The following is a 22,931-nucleotide window of genomic DNA, read 5'->3' on the forward strand; positions in this document are numbered from 1 at the left end:
CTGTCTCTGCCTCTCCCCTGCTAGAATCATAGATGTATATAGGTCTGGCTTTAAAAAACACTATTGTTGTTATTTTACGTGTATGAGTGCTACATCTGCACATATGTGTATGTATTGTGTATGTGCAGTAGCGGGCAGGGGCAGGAAAGGGGCATCAGATTCCCTGGAACTGGGGTTACCAAGGGTTGTGAGCCTGGGTTCCTGTGAAGAATTGAACCTGGGTTCTCTGCAAGTGCAGCCTATGTGCTAACTACTGGGCCATCTCACTGGTTCCTGGGTTTGGCTTTTTATGTGTGTGTTAGGGATGGGAACTGGGGTCCTCATGATTGAACTGCAGGCACTCTACCAGTTTAGTGACCTGGTAATATCTGGGCTGGCCAGATGGCTCAGTGGATAAAGTGGCTTGCCTAAAGGCAGAGAAGAACACTCCCGACAGTGGACAAAATATGACCAGCGGCCTGGAGCTCCCACAGTTATGATTCCCCTTAGTGTGAAGACCCAATGTCTTGAAATGTGGGAAAGGAACACCTTTTAAAGTTGCTGTGTCATGGCAGTGAGACGAATAACTAATCTGAGAAGGGAGGGTTTATTCTAGTGCCACCACGTTCAGGTCAGCTAACCCACTCCGGAAAGCTCCCCACAGAACACACTGAGGCTTTGACACTTGGGTGATCCGAAATATCATTAAGTTGTCAATCACTACTAAAACACCACATGTGTCAAAAAAAAAAGTGTAAGCAAGTGAACATGAGAGAGTTCTAGAAGACTTTGAGGGTCAATGAGGTAGCTCAGTAGGAAAAGGCTGTCGACCAAGACTGAGCATGTGGGTTCAGTTCTGAGGATCCACTTGGTGGAAGGACAGCACAAAACCAGGCAATGTCTTCTGACCTCCACAGGCATCCTGCGGCACCTGACACAAACAGTTGTACTCACACACTAAATATATCCCATGGCTCACCGGGTAAAGTGCCTGCTGAGTCCTATCGTAGAAGGAGACCGGCCAACTATATGTCCATCTCCACAACACTCGGGCATGTCCATATCTCACCCCACTAAGTAAATAAATAAATGTAATTTTTAAAAGTTAAAAAGTTTCTGACTGGTAGTCCATAATAGAACTGTAAGCAGTTTTCATGTTGTCTGCACGAATCCCAACTCTCAAATGCCCCCTCATACAGTGTAGCTAGACATAGGGTGTGGCTCTCATTTTGGGGGTCTAGCCACAGTGGGGTTTTCAATTACCAGGATCATGTATCTGTGGGAGGCCTTCTATGAACCAATGACTTTGTTGGGTGCTGTGATGCGTTCTCAATGAAACCTCCCAGCAGCTTGCCCACTGAGGACCATTACGCCCAATTTACAGAAAAGAAAACCGACACTGGACAGGGGTGATCCACCTCCAGCTTCAAAACCAGAAGTGAGCAATCCAGTGCTCCAAGACAGACCTTCTAATTCTGTTACACAATCTACTTTCTTCTTTTGTGCATGTGTGTATCCCTCCATACCCTTGAGACCTAACTCTGCTCGAGGGTACGAGAGGGGCTTCAGAAACCATTGAAAACAATCAAATGAAAGCCAGCCTCTGACAGCTTGCTCCAGGGCCTTTGTTCCTCCCTCCAGTGAAATTTATGAATCAATCCTAAACCAAAGCATGTGAGTGCAGCAGGGAGCCTCAGCAAAGCACAAGTGTGTAGCAGGAGCCTCAGCAAAGCACATGTATGTAGCAGGAGCCTCACCAAAGCGCATGTGTGTAGCAGGGAGCCTCAGCAAAGCACAAGTGTGTAGCAGGGAATCTCACCTAGGGAACAAGCCTATGGGGGCCAGGGAATGGAATGTGGTGGTTTGAATATGCTTGACCCACAGAGTGGCACTCTTAGGAGATGTGGCCTTGTTGGAGTAGGTGTGGCCTTGTTGGAGGAAGTGTGTCACTGTGGGCATGGCTTTAAGACCTTCATCCTAGATGCCTGGGAGTCAGTCTTCTCCAAGTGGCCTTCAGACGGTGATGTAGAATTTTCAGTTCCTCCTGCACTGTGCCTGCCTGGATGCTGCCATGCTCTGCTTTGATGACAATGGACTGAACCTCAGAACCTGTAAGCCAACCCCAATTAAATGTTGTCCTTATAAGAGTTGCCTTGGGTTGGGGATTTAGCTCAGTGGTAGAGCACTTGCCTAGCAAGCACAAGGCCCTGGGTTCAGTCCTCAGCTCCAGAGGAAAAAAAAAAAAAAAAAAAAAAAAAAAAGAGCTGCCTTGGTCATGGTGTCTGTTCATAGCAGTAAAAACCCTAAGACAAGGATTGTAAAGCAAAGTGGATCTCGGCTCATAGCAACTCCTTGGTTGTTAAAGGAAAAAGAATATTGGAGCCAGGTGTGGTGGCATCTGCCTAGGATCCATGAGACGCGAGATAGAAACAGGAGGATCAGGAGTTCAAGGTCATCCTCAACTGCACAGCTATACGAAACTGTCTCCAAAAATTGCAAACAGGTTATCACCATGTTGAAACTCTTTTAAAGTCATGAAATACCACTCACAATAATGCCTTCCCTTCTTACAAAATGTGTCATAGATAGCTGGTCACCACCACTTGGCCTAAGACACTGGTATGTTTTTGGCTCCAGTGCCCCTAATGCAAGATACTGGAGACTCCTGTCATCGGCCCACCCAAGGGAATTCCATTTCCATTGTTCCTTTTCTGTTCGAGGTGGGGATTTGCTGAGTTTTGTTCCTGCTCTTGAGAATCTAGAGAATCCTATCACCTTCCCAGCCCCCAGAGGGGACTCTCCCTCCACAACAGGCTCTCCTCTGTCAGAAAGCAGGCTCCAGGAATAACAGCTAGAATAAACATCGATGGGAGCTGTGAGCGAGATCATTGGCTTATCCTACCACCATGACTGAGTCAGCCGCAAAGCTCCCGGTACAAAAGGAAACTGAGTACCTTTCCAGAGTTCTGAAACTCGGCAGACAGTCACTAAACGGCAGCCATCATATACGAAGCTTTGACAGGGGCACAAGGAAAGGTTGCCTTAGTTTCTTTTCCTGTTGATATCCTGACAAAAACAACTGAAAGGAGGAGACTTACTCTGGCTCACAATTCACAGGCTCAGTCTAGCACGGCAAGGACGTCAAGGCCACCGCCGTCAGGAAGGAGAGAGGAACGCATGCGCACGCATGAGTGCTCATCTTGCTGTCTCCATTTTCTTCAGCCCAAGATCCTATGCCCAGGGAATGGTCCCAACCAAAGTTAAGATGGGTCATCTCTTAACCATATCAAGTAACGCCTTTAAGATAATGCACATCCAGAGGCCCATCCTCGTGTGACTTTAGATTAGTGAAGGTGACAGTTAATACTAGCCATCCCTGAGGGACCATGAAAGTTCCCATGCCAAGCTCGCAAATGAACTTTGACCTCTAAGCTTTTTGGAAGCCAATGGGGATAATAATTATTAAATAATTAGCTTATCAGATGCTTTCTAAAGTCTAATCGTTGAATCAAACATTATAGTTTTTTTTCTACTCCGAATCCCCATGATAGCTCTAACAAGTAGATATTCTTTTAAGATTCATTTATTTTGTGTGCAAGAGAGTTTTGCCTACATGTATACGTGTATCATACCCTGGATCCTCTGAAAGAGTCACTATTGTACCAGAAAGTGTTCATGAACCCCAAAAGTCCATGAAGAAGCCGATTCTGATGCAATCGCATTAGGGTCTCTTTATTTAAGCTCGAGCTTGGGCCACACCACTGTCTCTAAAGCAATAGAACAGGAGGGTGTAGCTTTGAGCCCAATTTTAGGCAAGTATTTATAAAGGCAAGAAGGGGCTATGTGGCCTGGCACATATCTGATTGAGGGGCCATTATGGCCTTTAAAATAATTGGCTGCGGCTGGGAGCCAAACCACACACTTAACTTTTGTTTTCTTCCTGATTGGTGGTTGTTAGGAAGTGAAGTACCGGGGCAGACTTGTAACCTGGAGGTGTAGATTTGTTGGGGAATAGCATGGGAAATGGTCTGAGGTATCGGCCTGTTAGTTAACTTGAGCTCAGCCCTGCTCCTCATCCCTTCTCTTGTCTTCATCGCTTTCTTTTCTTCTTGGCTTCTTCCATTGAGAGAGGCGCACCAGGCAGGAAATCTCATGAAGGATTTATCAGAGGCTCCAGGGTGTGGAGGGACGAATCTCGGAATGACTGCCCTCTGCTCTTAGAGTGGGCAACAGGGCACTGGACAAAGGGCAGGGTTTATATAGGATTTCTTAGGGGCAGAGCTTTTCAGGGCAGAGATTTCCAGAGTGAAGATTGGTGGGATTTCAAGTTCTGAGCTTGGGGCGCTCAGGGATTGACAGGTTCTCTTGTTCAAGGACTGATGGGTTTTGTGGGAAGCTCAGGGAACTGATGGACTTTTTTTCACCCCTCTTTCCCTGCATCCAGCTCATGAGTTTGAGGGAAGTCCTTCCTGGCTGCAGCCAGCTTTGGCTGAAGTGCCATCTCTGTGGGGATGCTCAGGGAGGCTGGAGAGGTGATGATACCACCGTGGACAGCTCCCGTGAAGGCTGCAAGCTGAGATGTTATGGTGCTGCCATTTTGACAGAACACCCCCCCAACCCCCACCCCGCTTTTGAGAGGAAAAAGGGGTTTGTTTGACTAACAATTTCAGGTTACAGTCCATCACTGAGAAGAAGACATAACTCAAGCAGCTAGTCACATCATATCCACAGACAAGAGGCAAGAAAAAAGGATCCTCCTTGCTTGGTTTGGTTTTGGTTTTGTTGTTGTTGTTGGTGGTGGTGGTGGTAGTGGTGGTGGTGGTGGTGGTGGTGATGGTGGTGGTGGTGGTGGTTGTTTTTGGTTTGTTTGGGGTTTTTTTTAATAGCATTTTTCATTATTATACATTTCAGGACTGAGCCTAGGGAATGGTGCCATAATCAAACTGATCCTCCACAGACATTCCCACATGTCAGCCTGGTCCCCATGGTCACCATGATGCACTCAAGTAAATCACTAAAGCATCCCAACAGCACCCGGACTGTAGAAGAGAGTCGAATTCTCTGACCACGGAGTCAGGTAAACTGCGATTCTGATTTATGAAAATCCCAGGCTAGACTCCCATACCTAGTCACACCTGGATGGCTATGAGACAACAAATTCTTAATTGGGAAAGCCAAATCTTGAGTTTGTTTCACAGTGATATGTAGCATAGGTGGTACCCACCTGTATATCATGCCTTTGGATAGAAGGATGAGCTAAGAGGAATGGGATCTACAGGGAAATGTGAAGACCAGATTGGAAAGGCTTGGCAGTCAGGATAGGTCGCAGACGGGGGTTAGTGAAGCCTTTGACAATTAAGTGATGCAATTGTATTTCCAGGTCAGAAAGTATGTGTTTAATTCAAAAGTGTGATGAAGGGTTCCAGCAGATGTGTTACAGGCTCCAGTTGGAGGGAGTTATTTCCCATGACATTGGCTATGCCCACCTGTATTCAAAACTGACTTTTGGAGTCACCAAAGAACACCCCCCTTCTTTCTCTCTTTTTTCCCACGATATATATTTTTTTTTTACTTTTATTTTTACTTATTCATACTTTTTTACTTTCATTTTTACTTATTCACTTTACATTCTGCTCACTGTCCCCCTCCCAGTCACCCCTTCCCACAATCCTTCCCCCATCCCCTTCTCCTCTGAGTGGAGTGGGTGATGCTCCCCCTGGGTATCCCCCCCAACCCTGGCACATCAAATCTCTGAGAGGCTAGGCACATTCTCTCCCACTAAGGCCAGTCAATGCAGCCCAGTTAGAAGAACATATCTCCCATACAGGCAACAGCTTTTGGGGTAGCCCTGGAGGATCTGCTATTTTTGGCATCTCTTGTAGGGGCATCTTACTGTGGCTGTAAGCCGGGGCACGAAGGAGGGGCTGTCTGTTGCTTTGATGGGTTTTTGCCTTGATATGCTAGGGTACTACAGTGTATTTCCATATTCAGTCCCCAGTTACCTAGTGATGTGTAACATTTTCCCCTAGTAGTGAAACATTCCATCCTGTAGGAAAGCTCCTTAATCAGGAAGGTAATGAACTCAAAATAACTTCAGGAAGTCCCAGAAACTGACCAGATTCACTAGGCCCCGCCCTCCGAGACTGTTGAGAGTCACTCTCAGTCAGTCTTAGTCAGGGTTTCTATTGCTGCACAAAAATATCATGACCAGGGGTTGGGGATTTAGCTCAGTGGTAGAGTGCTTGCCTAGGAAGCTCAAGGCCCTGGGTTCGGTCCCCAGCTCCGAAAAAAAGAACTACAAAAAAAAATATATATATCATGACCAAAAAGCAAGTGGGAGAGGAAAGGAAATTCAGCTTACACTTCCACATTGCTGTTCATCACCCAAGGAAGTCAGGATTGGAATTCACACATCGAAGGAAACTCAAGGCAGGAGCTAATACAGAGGTCATGGAGGGTGCTGCTTACTGGATTGCTTCTCCTGGCTTGCTCAGCTTGCTTTCTTATAGAACCCAAGTCCAGGGATGGCACCACTCACAATGGGCCATCCCCACTTGATTTGTAATTGACAAAATGCCTTACAGCTGGATCTCATGGAGGCATCTCCTCAAGAGAGGCTCCTTTCTCTGTGATAACTCCAGCTTCTGTAAGTTGAGACACAAAACCAACCAGTACACAAGCCAATCTTTAAAGAAGACTCTGGAACTGGCCTGGCAGCTTGGGAGAAGCAGAAACCAGTCCAGCTGCCTGGAGGAGGTTTTAGACCAACTGATGTACTTGGCAGGGACACTCTTCAAACTGTTGAGTGGCCTGCAGGCTGTGGAGTGTGCACCACATTCCCAGCTTTTGTAAGCTGTCATACTGGGGTGGACATTGGTGAGAAGCTATCTTGGAGTCATTTCTGCTGGAGTCAGTAACCCCCACCCATGCTCCTGGAAGTAACCCCAATAAAACACATGGTTCACCAGGCTGGACTTTGGTGAGATCTGCTCTTTGATCTGTCATGGGCTCCTTATCTTGGATGAGTAGATAAATGTGTGTGTTGCATTTTCCCAGGAAATTTTGACACATGACACCTAGGCTTCTCTCCCAATACCAATTTTCTTTCATTTCCAACATAGTCCCCATTCTACCTTCATACCATGTGTATATATGAAGTTAAAAAGGGAAATATATACACAGATACATTAAAATTTATATTCCATACAAGAGAGGAAAATGTGGTATTTATCTTTTGAAGTCTGGCTTACTTCATTTAACATGATGATCTCCAGATCTATCCGTCTCCCTGTAAATGATCTAATTTTGTTCTTCCTTAAGGCTGACTAGAAGTCCATTATGTATACATTTTCTTTATCAACTCACCTGTTTTTTGTTTAACATTCTTGGAAGGAGTCTAATTCTTATGAGACAGGTGAGGGAAACGAAGTCTGAGCAAGAGTGACAGTGCCTGCTCTACCATGCCCACCATGGACCCAGAACTAAGTGACTAAGTGAGCACAGCTGTTCAATGGCAGACTCAGCAGTCACACTCAAGGGTAGAGCCCTGGGCCAGAGCTCTGCAGCTTTGCTCCTGCACTCTTAGCACCACTGCTTCAGGAAGTAACAGTGGTAGTCAGTGTTCTCACAGACAGCAAAACAGCAGGAGGAGGCAGCCATCTTCACTGTAGGTGTGTGTAGCTCCCAAGCCAGGTCAGCTGTGCTTCAGCAGGACAGGATGGGGTCCCAGGTGATGTGGGGGATGTTGAGGTAGCCTGGGAGTATGTGTCAGGTCAAGAGTGCTTGAATAGTCCACGTCAGAAGCAGCTGGTATCAACAGAGCTGAGGAACTGGTAAGGAAGGATAGAGTGTTCATCGCTGTGACAGAGTCCTGAGAGAAACTGTGACAGAGGAAAGATTTATTCAGTTCTCTCCATATGGCTAGCTCCAGGCCTGTGGTGGGGCAGACATCATGATGGAATAGCATGGCAGTGTAAAGCTGCCTCCTCTGTCATTGAACATCAAGAGAAACAGAAAGAGACCGAGGATGAGCTGTGGTTTGCAGACTCTCAAGACCTACTTCCTCCAGCTAAGCCCTACTTCTACATTTCTCACTACCTCCCAAAATGTCTCTACAGGCCGGGTACCAAGCCTTGATTGAACACATGGGCATGTGTCTTCATCCAGGTTTTATTGCTGTGATGAAACACCATGACCCAAAAGCAAGTTAGGGGAGAAAAGGATTTGTTGGGTTTAACTTGCATATTGCTATTTATCACCAAAAGAAGTCATGACAGAAACTCCTCATGCAGGGCAGGAACCTGGAAGCAGGAACTGAGGCAAAGGCCATGGAGGGATGCTTGCTTCCCTAGCTTGCTCAGAACCCAAGACCACTAGCCCAAGGATGGCATCACACACCATGGGATGGGCCCTCCCCCACTGATGACTAATTGAGAAAATATCCTATAGCTAGATCTCACAGAGGCATTTCCTCAACTGAGGCTTCTTTCTCTGTGATGACTCTACCTTGTGTCAAGCTGGCACACAAAACCAACCAGTATGGCATACATATGTAGGACATTTCCTATTTAAGCTGTTACAGACCATGTATGTGCAGAAACATAGGTAATTTGCAAGGAGTAAAGGTGTAACTCTAGTTTTTTCAAAACTTGCTTTTAGATTAAGATAGTTCTTTCTTTCTTTGTTTTTTTTTTTTTTACACTCCAGATCCAGATTTTATTCCCCTCATGGTCCACCATCCGACTGTCCACTTCCCATTACCACCCTCCCCATCTCCTCCCTGCCCCTGTCTCCATGAGGATATCCCCACCCCACCAGACCTCTAAACTCCCTGGGGCCTCCAGCCTCTTGAGGGGTAGGTACATCTTCTCTGACTGAACCCAGACTGGAGTCCTCTGCTGTATATGTATTAGGGGCCTCATCCTCCCTTCTAGCCCACTACCCACCAAAGGTAGTGGAGAAGAAAGGATATGGGGGAAGTGGGCCTGTTAAATGGTTCTTTGGAGCAAATTCCATCCATGCTGTCAGGAAATCAGCCATTCAGTTTACAGGTCAGCAACGGTGGCTAGCAAACACTTCATGGATAACAGCCAGGCCTCAGACTTGGCTGAGTCATCAGGAGGGACCAGGATCAGCAGGAACACCAGGAAAAGTTCTTGGCTGTGCCTCTGTCAATGAAGCAAAGATCAGCGATCGAAGATGTGAGACCAACAATCATTACACGGTTAGATCTATTAGCCTTCTTCACTCTCCATCGAGACCTATTATACTCCCTCCAAACATCAGATGTCCTCCACAGGTCTTGCCTCACCACGAGTCTTACATCAGCGTGTGAGTCTGTCTTAGCAAAACTTCACATGAGTCTGTCTCAGCTAACATCACTCTGATCGATAATCAGTGCCAGTCTGCTGAAGCGGCAAGAAATCAGGAGTTTCTCTCTATGGAGTCCCAACAATGGAACTCAACTGCACTTTGTAAGGTTGACCAATACACGCGTGTCATTAATGAAGAATCTTTCACCATGTGTCCTTCTACGTGCTTGCTTTGACAGAACATCCTTTGACCTGTGTCCACTTCAGCAAAATGTTTCTTCATGCGTTTGACCCAACAAAACACTATTCAACACAGCTGACTTTCCGCAGAACCGTTGAGTTTCCACTTCCTGAAGGTGTTGTGGTACATCACAGGCTAGCGCCTGAAGGAAGCTTTCACCTCCTCTGAACTAGAGGGCCTGAGGTAACCTTCAACCTGACCAGAAAGCCAGGGAAAAGAAGCTTGGATGAGGCAGGATATGAAATTCATCATTGTAGGGCACTGACTGAGGCAGAGGAGAGAGGAGAGAGAATTTGTCTATTGTGACAGAAGACCACAGCCCGAGTCATTTCCAAATAACGGAAAGATTTTTAAATGAATGAATGAATGAATGAATGTTATTGGCTTCTAGTTCTGGAAGTGGGGAAGTTTAAGGTGCTAGAAACTAGTGAGGGCTACATCATATCACAGTGGATGGTGGGTGGAAAGCAGAAATGCAACAGAAGGAAGGGAAGAAGAGAGGAGAGGAGATGGAGGGTCAGAGATGCATGAAGAGTTAGAGGGTTCAGATCCACTTAGGTGGTAATGTTAATCCCATTCTCAGATACCTCTTTTTTTTTAATCTTTATCAACTTGAGTATTCCTTATTTACATTTTGATTGTTATTCCCCTTCCCGGTTTCTGGGCCAACATCCCCCTAGCCCCTCCCCCTCCCCTTGTATATGGGCTTCCTCTCCCCATCCTCCCCCCATTACTACCCTCCCCCCAACAATCACGTTCACTGGGGGTTCAGTCTTGGCAGGACCAAGGGCTTCCCCTTCCACTGGTGCTCTTACTAGGCTATTCATTGCTACCTATGAGGTTGGAGCCCAGGGTCACCATGTATAGTCTTTGGGTAGTGGCTTAGTCCCTGGAAGCTCTGGTTGCTTGGCATTGTTGTTCATATGGGGTCTCAAGCCCCTTCAAGCTCTTCCAGTCCTTTCTCTGATTCCTTCAACAGGGGTCCCATTCTCAGTTCAGTGGTTTGCTGCTGGCATTCACCTATGTATTTGCTGTATTCTGGCTGTGTCTCTCAGGAGAGATCTACATCCGGTTCCTGTCTGCCTGCACTTCTTTGCTTCATCCATCTTATCTAGTTTGGTGGCTGTATATGTATGGGCCACATGTGGGGTAGGCTCTGAATGGGTCTTCCTTCTGCCTCTGTTCTAAACTTTGCCTCCTTATTCCCTGCCAAGGGTATTCTTGTTCCCCTTTTAAAGAAGGAGTGAAGCATTCACATTTTGGTCATCCTTCTCAGATATCTCTTAAAGCACCTCCCCACTATATAGACCTCACTGTGTAGCCTAGGCTGGCCTGAAGCTTCCATTGGCCGGGATCCGTGGTCCTCTTGCCACTGCCTCCTGAATGCTGGGATCATAATCATGTGTCACCACAAAGGGCCCATCTATTAATGCTCTCACGGTAATTAAGTTTTATTTGTGAGTGTTTGAGAGAGAACAAACTGTCCAAGCACAGCAAGGGGCAAGCCAGGTCTGTCCAACTATTGCTAGAGACAAGTCAGGTTTGTCCAGTGTTATGCAAAGAAAGCAATAGCATCCAATCGGCCACACAGCAGGCTATGCTATGCTTGTTTAAGACACATGAAGCCTGTTCTGAGGTTTGGGACGTAGAAACGACTGAGAAGCCAGTGCAGGAAAGAGTTAGCGTAGTAAGGTCATGAATGCGACCTTCTTTATAGCTATTAGCGCCTGGGGAAACACAGCTCACAGCATTCCCAAAGCCCTGCTCCTTTCAGGTTACAATGGAAGAAGAATGTCCTCAACTGGAAAGGCAGGTGAGGTCCTCTGAGATTCACTGTCCTCAGAGACACCTTCCCTGCCAGGACTCTACCTATTCTAAGAGCGTGGGGAGGTTAAGATTGGGGGGGTGAGGTGGGCTTCCTCTGGCTTTCACATCTGCTGAGCTGAGTTGCAGTCCTGACACCAACTATTCATAGCAACAGCAGGTTTACGTCATGTGGCCTGTAGGATCCTTTGTCTGGGAATGGACAGGCCTCTCTAACTCTGTGACAGGGAGGAAACAGCAAAGCAGCTGCAAAGTAAAAACATTATGATGTCCTTGAAAACAGCTGGATGGTAAACCATTCCCAAGAGGTGTTGCACTGTTTATCTCATGATATAAAAATGCCTGCATTGGGAGGGGGAAGTCAGAAGTTCATGGAAAAGTCATTCATAGGGAGAAAGCTCACTAGGAAACCCCAGCTGGCTGCCTTAACTCCTTTATTGGGTTCCTAACACCGCCCCACCTCCCTGGTTTGGCGATGGATCTATCTGTCACTACTTGTTTTTTCCTAGAAAGTCTCACCCAAGGAAACACTGATCTAACCAGGGCTTTCCTTATTGGAACTCCAGCCGGCTGCCTCAGTGGGGCTCCACCAGTCCATTTCTGCCGGGTGTCTGCAAGCCCTTTTAGTGATGTTACATTTCTGTTGTTGTGTTTCTACCAGGAAGCCTCATCTAAGGGGATATTCTGATCTGTCTGCCACTCTACCACACACCCCAGACTGTTTCAATAAGAGTTCCCTAGTCGGTTTTTTGCTGGATGTTTTAAGCATCTCATTTGATGTTTATTATCAATCTCCCCGTCTTCCCCATCTCTTCTTTTACTTTGACTTTCTTTAGCTTAGTAAACCAATCCACTCGAGACTGAAAATGTGGGTCTCCAGATCATTATCCAGCCCATACACAACAGCCACCGCTAGTCACCTTGTTAGTATAAACTTGGGAGTGATCCAGGACCCACGATGACTACTTAGAAAATTCCAAGGATTTAGAGGCTCTGCCCCAGGAGTCTAAAACAAACAAAAAAATTTTTTTATATATATACAACATCCCTTAGGCTGTAACATTTCAGCTGGATCAGACAAGGACTGATGTTGCTTCCACAGGCTGTATCCATGGTCTTGACACGTTGGAATCTCAGTCACTGCCCAGAATGCTTAGGTGGCTACATTGAGAGTCTGCTGGGGACAACATGGTTAAACATTCATGACAGCTCTGACAGGGGGAGCAGATGAGAGGAGAACAGTCAGAAGAGTCTGCAGCGGCTATGCCAGGTCTAGGGAATTATAACTTTATTTTTTTATTACATTTTTTTATTTGGGGAGGGCACATGTGTACCACAGTGCACATGTGGAGGCCAGAGGACAATCAGCAGGGTCAGCTCTCCCTCACCACGTGGGTCCTGGGACTCAAACTCAAGTCATCAGATTTAATGGTAATCGCTTTTACCCAGTGGACCACCTCACCAGCCTGGATTATTTCTTATGGGGAAATAAAATCTTATTACAGAGTAATGAAAACAGTCACACTGTACACAAATGAAGGCTTATGTGTTAGAATGTGTGAAACCTACCCAATTTTAGCTCTGGTCCTAATGTTAGAAGGGACGCTCTGCTTCACAGCCACCACAGCCAAACCACGTCTCTGTTTTCCCTCTTTAAAAATCTAGATTGGGGGGGGGGCGGACACAGGCACCAAGTATCACAACCAACATGGCTCGGATCAACCCTGTGGCCCTTGTTCTCTAAGCTCAGAAGTCCTTTCTCCAAAGGATTGTCTCAGTCAATGTTGGGCCCTTTCTTGGACCCTCATGTCAAGCCACCCACACGCAGGACAGAACCCGGCCGACATGTTCTCCTCGTTGCCAATCGTTCCAAGATTAGAATGCTTTATGGCAGGTGTTAACCTTCTCTGCTGGAACTCTCAGAGTGTCCCCCCACCATCCTGGCTTTCCCCACCCCTGGAGCAGTATGGCTACATAGAGAAATTCATTGAGCCCAGTGCAAGGTAAAACTACAGGGTGTTGAAAAATGAATACAGGGCTGGGAATGTAGGTCAGTTTATACAGTGCTTGCCTGGCATGCATGAAAAACCCAGGGTTCAACCCCCTGGGCCCTAGGAACCAATCCGAATAGTGTGTGGTTGGAATCTCAGCTCTTAGGAGGTGAAGGCAGGAAGAGCAGAAGTTCAAGGACATCCTTAAGTACATAGGGAGTTTGAGGCCAGCGAGAGTGCACCATTCGGCCAACTGTAGAGCACTATTGCTCATGAGGCTTTCCTACCTCCTAGAGCCTATGTATGACGCTCAATAGCTGTCGGGTTGCCGGAGACCTAGAATTACCTAGGAGATAAGCATCTGGGGATGCCTATGGGAGATGATCTTGATTAGGTTAATTGAGATACCCATTGAGGGGCCATTCTCTAGGCTGAGATATTGCTGTGTGAAAGGGATAGATTGGCCTTTATCCTTCCTCTGCTTCCTTTGATCTGCAAATCAACCAGCTGCCACAAGCTGCTGGCCATACTCCCCCACTAAGGCAGACTGTGACACTTAATGAAATAAACCCTTCCTCCCTTACAGCGATCTTGTCGGGAGTATTTTATTACATAACAGCAAAAGTAAGAAGTTACAGACCATTCAGTCTTCCATTCTAATGATAGGGGTCCTCAAGACCCTGGCCAGCTCCAAGGCCAGCATCCTACTGATCAATAGTTGGTATTAAAAACACTCCTGTATTTATGGGCACAGAAGGGCTGAACAACCAAGAAATCAATTTGTCTTCAGATGCTGACATCCGACCTCATTTGCTGACATTCATCACAGCATAATTCAGTGGGTGAGGAGAAACACGCACCCCACACTCTCTGCTGTTTTGCCTGTGGTCCTGCCCATGTGGTTATATCCTTGTGGTTTACAAAGGACAACCAGAGTCTTGGAAGGAATGGGGCTGACTCTGTTAGTGGAAACTCTTTCTCAGAATTGTGCAAGGCAAAACGATCTTCACAGACTTTATTTTTAGCAGATGTCCTTCACTGGCACTGTGAAACACTCTGTCTATCAACATTCTAGTAAAATAGTAAAGTGTGTATTTATAAACATGCTCTAATGCGTCACCATGGAGTAAAGGACTTCTGTTTTCATGGGATGTCCTTTCTAAATGTGTGCTAACTTCAGCTCCCTTCTTCGGATAGGATGAGGCAGCAGGGAAGGAGGGAAAGGAAGGGGTAGGGAGGAGAGAAAGGTAGGGAATCACTTTTACTGGTATTTTTGGCTGGACTCCTTCCTGCTGGGGAGGAGAGTAGTTGGCCACTGAGGAAGGTCATAGCCCCCCTCACACCCCTCTCACTTGTACCGACTACTTTCACTCATGCTATGACAAAAAGCAACATAAGAAAGGAGGAGTTCATTTTTGCTGATAGTTTGAGGGGATCCAGTCCAGCCTGATGAGAAAGGCAGGGCAGCATGAGACGATGATCATGTTGTGTCCAGTCAGGAAGCAGAGAGCCAGGAGGGCCATGCTCAGCTCGCCTCCCCTCCTGTCCAGTGTGAAGTCCAAACCCTTGTGCTCTCCAAACTCAGAGGTGTGTCTCCTCCTCCAAACCAGTCACGTTGATGGTGGTGACGATTCATCGCCATACCCATCCTCCTCCTCCTCTAGAAGAGGGACAGTGGCATACATAGAGTCGACAGGGGCCAGAACATTCAGGGTTAAAAAGTTCCCATGAGCAGGGGAGGGAGAAGGAGAAGGGAAGCGCAGGTGAGCTGAAGGGTTCTTAGGGAAAACGATTCTTGATGATCCAGTATGGTGGTCACATGGCATCGTGTGCTTCTTATAACCTGTAAAGAACAACACCAAGACTGAAACCACAGGCTTCGTGGCTTGCTAGTGAGAATTTATGTTCCTATTAGTCTAATTAGAGGTGGTGATGGGACTATCTGGTATTTTCTGCTTGAATTTTCTGCAAATCTAAAAACTGATCCTTACCAAATTTCATTCATTAAAAAAAAAAAAAGGAGGGAGGGGTACACACTTGGGAAAGTGCATTCATTCTTGCCACCACTGTTGGCTGAGACTCATTTCATCGAAGCCTCCCTTAACTAAGAGAAGGAAAGGAAAAGAGGGGGAGACCGGCCAGACTTAGCCATGAATTCAGATGAAGGACTCAGAGAGAGCCCTTGGTCTGCAATAGAATTGGACCCAAGGCTACTCATGAGTGCTGCCTGGGTGGGGCACTGCGTGTGAGCTCCTACTGAAGAGGGCGGGTGCAGTTTCCTTACTGACATTGGAGCTTTGTGTGTTGTAGGTGAACCTGCCTAGAGTCTCCTCAAAGCTGGGGGGAGACAGTTTGGGGATTTGGGATAAAATACCTCTACCTATTTACCATTCTTCAGAACTGTGAGTGTGACGAGCTGAGGCAAACACTGCACATGAGAATCCAAGGGAGAGACGTAAGTAGATCACCGCCTGGTTACCACAGTGGATAGAAATGGCTTACAGCCAGCTCAGCCTTAGCTTCCAAAATGGCAGGATTAAAGCTACATATAAGCAGCAAAAGGATCCAGGATGCTGTTAGGGAATAGTAGTTAGAGAGCCTACACTGGGCCGTCCAGATTCCCAGTGTTTAGGCTGTCCCTTCGTCTTGATCTTTGTCACTAAATGTTTCTTGCTGCAAGAACAAGTTTGGATGAGACTGAGATTTCATCAATCCTGCTGACTTGTCATTTCACATAGATCCAACTCTTGGCATGGCCTTGGGCAGAAGACAAGTGTGAGAGTAAGCTGAGGCAATCCTGCCTCCAAACCTCCACTTGTTCTCCTGCTAAGAGGGCTTAAAGAGATGCTTTGTGGGAAGATCTTATGAGAAGACAATAATAGCAATAGCATGGACCCAGGCAGCCAAGCAAAGGAGGAATTCCTGACTGAGCGAATAACACCACCACACCCTAAGTCACAGGCTCTTCAGAGGTAGAAGACGGGCTAATGAGATGGCTCAGTCAGTAAAATATTTGCCTTTCAAGCGTGAGGACCTGAGTTCAATCCCCACGGTGTATGCAAGAGAGACAGGTGTGGTGCCACCCTCTTGTAATCTCAGCTCTGGGACGGTAGAGACGGGGGATCCCTGAAGCTTGCTGCCCAGCAAGTTAGGCTGCTTGGTGAATTCCAGGCCAGTGAGAGACACAACAAAAACTCCATATGTCCACATGCTTGAACACAGAGAGAAGAGGGAGCGCCAAGAACTTTGGAACACGGTAGGCAGCGGTTGGATAGTTAAAGTGGAGGCGACTGGGAAGAGGGCTGGTTGAGAAGTTGTAGAGGGCTGGTTAAGTGTGTAGAGGTTGTTTTGAACACTTGGTAGGCCACCCATGGAGGACCATCTGGCCTTGCGCCCTCTGGCGCTTCGTAGGCTGCACATTTCCTTCCCCTGGATGCCGCCTTGTCTCAACTCAGCAGAAGTCAGAACTGTACTCTTTGAGTGTGGGTTTGGACAGGAAGACAACGGAATCTAAGATGCAGAGAGCGATTGAAGATAGATATTGATTACCATACTCAGCAACTTCTAGTCCTTTCAGTGCTGAGGTGGGAACGTGCTGGAAGCCAGATCCTTGCTTTCCAGGCAGGAACCCAGAAGATCTCTCTCTCTCTCTCTCTCTCTCTCTCTCTCTCTCTCTCTCTCTCTCTCTCTACCTCTCTCCCTCTCTCTCGCTCTCTCAGAAACCTAGAGATGCTGCAGGGGTCTTCCCCTAAGATATGTCAGACTCTATCCTGGTTGAGAATGACATCTGCGAATGACTTGGGGGTTTGGAAAAGGAAAGTAAATTTGGGGTACAGGGACTGGGGAGATGGCTCACTGGATACACTATTTGCAATATAAACATGAGGTTCTCAGCATCCACATAAATACTGGGTGGGCTCGGCAGCCCAGCCTGCCTGTAGTTCCAGCACTCAGAAGCCAGACTCGAATCCCCCAGAGCAAGCTGGGCAGCAAGACTGTATGAAGAGCTCCAGGTTCAGTTAAGAACCTGCTTCTACCCTAGGGACCACACGTATGCCCCACCACCTGTGCCCACACACATGTAAACAGGAACACACATACATGTATACACATCACACACATATGTTGTAGTAAATCTCCAACCCCAATAAGCCCATGCAAAAACACACAACTCAGTTACAATATTTATAAGCCGCACACCTAGATTGGGCAGATTCACCACTGCACTACTCTACTCCCCAGCTGTGAGACCTCTTGATACTTGCAGCTCCTCCAGGTCACGTGGGTCTGCGCCATCTTCCTTCTACCTCCTCTTCCTCTGTCTCTTTCTCCCTCATCCCTTACTCCCCCCCCCCCACTCTCTAGAACCTCCAGCCCCACCTTTCCCTTCCACTGCCCAATCACAGGCTCTAGCCTTTATTTGACCAGTTAAAATGGGGAGAACGTTCACATGAAATCACGTGAGTATGTGATCCGCTCCTCATCTGGGTAGCCCTTCTAGAGGAAGCAGAGTTAACCTCAGAATATAAACAGCACCAAGGCAACCCACGATGTTTCCCCCCCGTTTTGTCCAATTAAAAGGCTCTTTTCTTTCAGGTATAAATTGAGCGTAACCATTACAATTATGTAAACCATAAAGTATAAGATACACTTAACACCCAGTCTATCTGTCAATTTACATAAAGCACTCTACAATCCATCCTAACTTAAAATGCTTACAATTTTATTCCTGACTTATGTTTTGGTTTTAGCTTTAGAAAAATAAACAATGAAGGTAGAAGTGACGGCGTGACAACCGCGTAGATTCCTGAGTGGTGCGATGCCTGCAGGTGAACCCTGGGCAGAGCTGCGGACCAGAAACGAGGTAGGGAAAGCTGAGAGCAGGACATGAGGGTGGCAAGGCCAAGTGAGGCCAATAAGTACCTGAAAAAGGAACCAGGAAACAGGGCACAACAGGCCTCATGCCCAAGTCCCATTCTCACTACTAAGTAACACTGTTGCCAGAGGCGGCGTCTGCCAACACAATTACTGAGTCTGGCCTGGATCTGCTGCCTGTTACCCTGAGGAACCAGATGGAGGAAGACTTCTAAGGCTGGGTCAGCTGATAGGAATTAATTCGGGAGATAATCGTGAGCCTGGCGAGACTTTGGGGATAGAGGAGTGATGTGTAGAATTGAGTTCGATTTAAGGACAAATTAATTTATGAGCCAGACACTTAGAGAGGGCACGCTGGGCCGCACCGAAGCTAACTGAGAAACTCTTTCCAACACACTGTGAGTTGGCATCCATCTTTACAGGATGGGGCGGCAATGGGAGGCTAGGAAGCAGGAATCAAGTGCTTTGGCTAGGAGGTAAGAACTTGGATGGGACACAGGGGTGATGATCAAAGCCAAGAAAGAACAGCTGCAATCCGTGTAAGCAGAAACAAGAGCCCAGACACAGGGGCTCCAGACATCACGGAACGCGCTGACCGATTGCTCTCCCTTACCAGGGGAAAGATTTCTTTCCCTCCTACTGCCTAAGGAAGCCTTGAGGAAACTCTCACCACCCAGAGGCTGACAAGGATGGCTCCCCGTCAGTGATTTGTCTTTGGAAACCCTTAGCCTTCTGCACAGAATGTTTCTGATTGGTAACACAGCCTTTCCCTTTAAGAATAGAGATGGCAGCACTAACAAAGCATCCTGGGAAGGAGATTGAAGCAAGCTCATGTTTCTGATTGGTAACCAAACCCATCCCTTTAAGGATAGAGACTGCAGCACCAGCAAAGCATCCTGGGAAGGAAATTGAAGCAAGCTCAGGAGTTGCCATCCCCGCAGTCAGCCTGTGAATTTAAAACTCATTTCTTTAACAGCGGCCACACTGTAGCACAGGCTGGCCTCAAACTCACGGCAATCCTGTCTCAGCTTCAAAGTACTAGATTACAAGCATAAACCACCATATCCAGTCCATACATTACTCATTTTAAAAATATTTATTTTGGGGGCTGGGGATTTAGCTCAATGGTAGAGCGCTTACCTAGGAAGCGCAAGGCCCGGGGTTCGGTCCCCAGCTCCGAAAAAAAGAACCAAAAAAAAAATTTATTTTTATTTTCTGTGTCTGTGTATGTGCTTGAGTCTATGTATATACACCTTGTGCACACTGGTGGCTGCAGACGCCAGAAGGAGGCATCAGAACTATCCCCAGGAGGTTGTAAGCTGCTGTATGTGAGTGCTGGGAACTGAACCCAGGTCCTTTGAAGGGTAGCAAATACTTTTAATCTCTGGGCCATCTCATGTTCCCCTGTCCTCTATTCTTACCTATGAATAAAAGTCTAGTTTCTAGTGCAAATAACTTTCTGGAAAAGGAAGCAAAAGTTCAGTCATCACTGGCTACCAACACCTACTCAAAGGAATGGGGGTGGGGTGGCCTCTGGGATAAAGACTAATAAACATGAATCACACTTTGGGGTACATTGTAGACTTTTGAACACATTATTTCAGTCTGATGGCATCCTCCAAGAGCCTCATCAGAGTATCATCTTCCTGTTATACCCGAGGGATTCAATTCTCAGCGAGACTTGGTCCGTGATCTGAAGACAGTCATTGTGGTAACAGATGGCACAGATAGCCCTTGGGACTATCTGCCCTAGAGCCTAGGAAGCAAGAACTTATAAAGGCGCCCAGCTCCTGCGCCAAAGCAGCCCTAGCTTTCAGCACCTCCAGGACCGTGGGTGAGAGGACGGTAATCACATCAGTGATGTAAAGTTACCAAGCCCTCGCACAGCAAGCTTCCCTCTGCTGCAGATAGCCCAAGCTCAGGGATAGACAACTCCATCAGCGAAACCTCAAAAGCACAAAGACTTGCCTTCGAGCCCCAGAAACCATAAGAAAAAACCCGATGTGGTGATGCACACTTGTGATCCCAGAACTGGTAAGTTGTAGACACAGAGGCTCCCTGGGGCTCCTTGGCAAGCTAGTCTAGTCTAACTGGTAAGTTCCAGGCCAATAAGAAACTTTGTCTCAATGGAGGTGCATATACTCTAGCCTACACACACTCAGGGCAGGGGAATTGAAAAAAAAAAAACCAAAAGGAAGGGTGTAAAGAATGGTACAGTGGGCATTGGTGCTGTGCTATCTTTGAGTCGCTTCTGCTCCAGTCAGTAACCCATTACCTATAGACTCATGGTTCACCAAGTTAGACTTTGGTGGTGAGAAGGCTAGGCTGACTCCATGACAGGCTTCAAATTGGCAGTTTAGGAGACTAGGCCTAAGTCCAAATAAGGCCAGACAAGTCAGTTACTAGGAAAAAGAAAATAAAAAGAGAAGCTTCAGGCTGCTAGTCAGATGCTGCCCTGCCACCTGGCCTGAGACAAGGACAATGGCCAGTGGCAGCTTCCAGAATGTCTCAGCGATAATTCCCAGACTTCCCCAACAACAGTTTCCAGACCTCAGTTTCCAACCCCCACACCCGATAATGGAATGTCCCTAGAGATAGAGCAAGAAAAAGGTCACCTACCCTGGAATCCCCTAACGTGCTTTAACTCAGGCCTGCAAGCTCTCTTGATATCTCTCCATCTTGGTAATGGCAGCCCCCAGCATGCTGGGTTTCTGCAGAATGAAGCACTCTGCATTTACATACTATCTGAGTCTGTGGTTCATTCTTTGGTGAATCATGGACCCTTACAGTGAGATCTATACTTTGGTCTGTCACAAACTCCCTAGGTGGGGTGAGTAGATGTGTGTGGCAGGGAGAGTTTTGTCACACAACACCATTTCTGTTAGCTCTGGGTGAAACAGAAAAAGAGCAACAGCTTGTAGTAATTTTGTCCCTGTTCACAGAGACCTGGGAGAATGAGCCAGTAAGTAGTTTCCCTCCGTGCTTCCTGCTCTGCTCCTGCTTGAGTTCCTGGCCTGACTTCCCTCAGTGATGGGCTGTTACCTGGAAGTGTAAGCCAAATAAGCCCGTTTCTCCCCCAAGTTGCTTTCGATTGTGGTGTTTAACACAGCAACAGGAAGCAAACTGAGACAGCTGTTTGAGCTGTCTGAGGCCGTGGGCCAACCTCAGCTTCCCAGATGGAGCAGGTCCTGGGAGGACCAGAAGAGGCCAGTGGAGAGTCTCTCACACAGGCTGACGATTTTATTTGATTAGCCAAATAATGTGTCTGTTTTCTTGTATGATAAAAAGAATGTTTGTAGCATAGTAAAGTATAAGATCACAACTGTTATCGATTAGGACGAGGCTAAAACAGACGCTTCAAAAAAAATTATGAGCGTGTCTGTTTGTGCATGTGCACGTGCTCTCCTCAGCGTGTGCATGTATTTGAGAGTGAGCAAGATCAAGCAAGAAAGATTGTGTTTATGCATGCCATGCTTGCCTCAGTGTGTGTGTGTGTGAGTGTGTGTGAGTGTGTGTGTGAGTGTGTGAGTGAGTGTGTGAGAGTGTGTGTGAGAGTGTGTGAGTGAGTGTGTGAGAGTGTGTGAGTGTGTGTGAGTGTGTGAGTGAGTGTGTGAGAGTGTGTGTGTGAGTGTGTGAGTGAGTGTGTGTGAGTGTGTGTGAGTGAATGTGTGTGTGAGTGAGTGTGTGAGTGTGTGAGTGTATGTGTGAGTGTGTGTGAGTGTGAGTGTGTGTGAGAGTGTGTGAGTGTGAGTGAGTGTGTGAGTGTATGTGTGAGTGTGTGTGTGTGTGTGTGTGTGTGTGTGTGTGTGTGTGTAAGTTAGAGTACAACAGGCAGGGGGGAGTCCATCCTCTTCTTTTACCATGTGAGTCTCTAGGGTCTAACTCAGGTCTCCAGGCTCAGCACCAAACACCCTTACCTGCTGAGCTGTTTTGCTGGCCTTAAAGCAGATATTGAATGACAATATGTTGAGCGACTTAAATAAGTAAGGGCTGGGTGGTTTGAGGATATGGTGAAAATGACAAAGACAGCCTTTGTGAGTCTAAAGTTTGGGAAATTCTAGGCTGCAGTTGTGCCAAGTATCTCCATATAGCTGTGCTGAATATACAACAAATGCCAGGAACCCCATTTTCAATATGTTCAGATCAGCTGGCTCCAGGGAAATTATGATACATGTCAGAGAGTGAGATGATCATAGGATTTCCAGTCACCCCTACACGGGTACCTTTTACATTATTCTCGCTCTTGAAAGCTAAAAGCAGCACAGGCCCCTGTTCTAGTTTTCTTTCTATTGATGTGATTAAAAAAAAAATTCCTGACTGGATAAAAAGAAGCAACTTTGGGAAGACAGGATTTTATTTTAACTCCTAGTTCCAGGTGATAGCCCACAATGGTGCAGAAGTCAAGATGGTGGGATCACTGAAAAGCTAGTTACATCCACAGTCAAGAGCAGAGACAGAGTGCAAGCATGCATGCTAAATGCTCAGTGGACTACTTTTCATTTAGTCCAGGAGCTACCGTGAAATAAGAGCTACCCACATTCGAGATGGGCCTTTCCCATCTCTGTTAATCCAATTATGAAAATTCCTCCCAGGTGAAACCCATCTGGACAACACCTCGTTGTCCCAATACCTCTTCCCATATGAATCAGATTGTGTTTTGCTGGCAAAACTACCCATCACAACCACCGTAGACAGGAGCAAGAATATTCG

General features: G+C 46.8%; 1 long non-coding RNA gene across 1 annotated transcript; it reads right to left on the reverse strand.

The window, feature by feature from the left end:
* Positions 1-14,346: 14,346 nt before the first annotated feature.
* LOC147994909 (uncharacterized) lies at positions 14,347-17,708 on the reverse strand. Its single transcript, XR_015686677.1, has 2 exons — positions 17,547-17,708; positions 14,347-15,189 (listed from the first exon to the last, which is right to left on the reverse strand). It is a non-coding gene; the product is annotated as an uncharacterized LOC147994909 (long non-coding RNA).
* Positions 17,709-22,931: the final 5,223 nt, after the last annotated feature.

The sequence above is a fragment of the Rattus norvegicus genome, chromosome 4 (genome assembly GCF_021556685.1).
Source record: "Rattus norvegicus strain SHRSP/BbbUtx chromosome 4, alternate assembly SHRSP_T2T, whole genome shotgun sequence".
In the NCBI taxonomy this organism is placed as follows: Eukaryota; Metazoa; Chordata; class Mammalia; order Rodentia; family Muridae; genus Rattus; species Rattus norvegicus.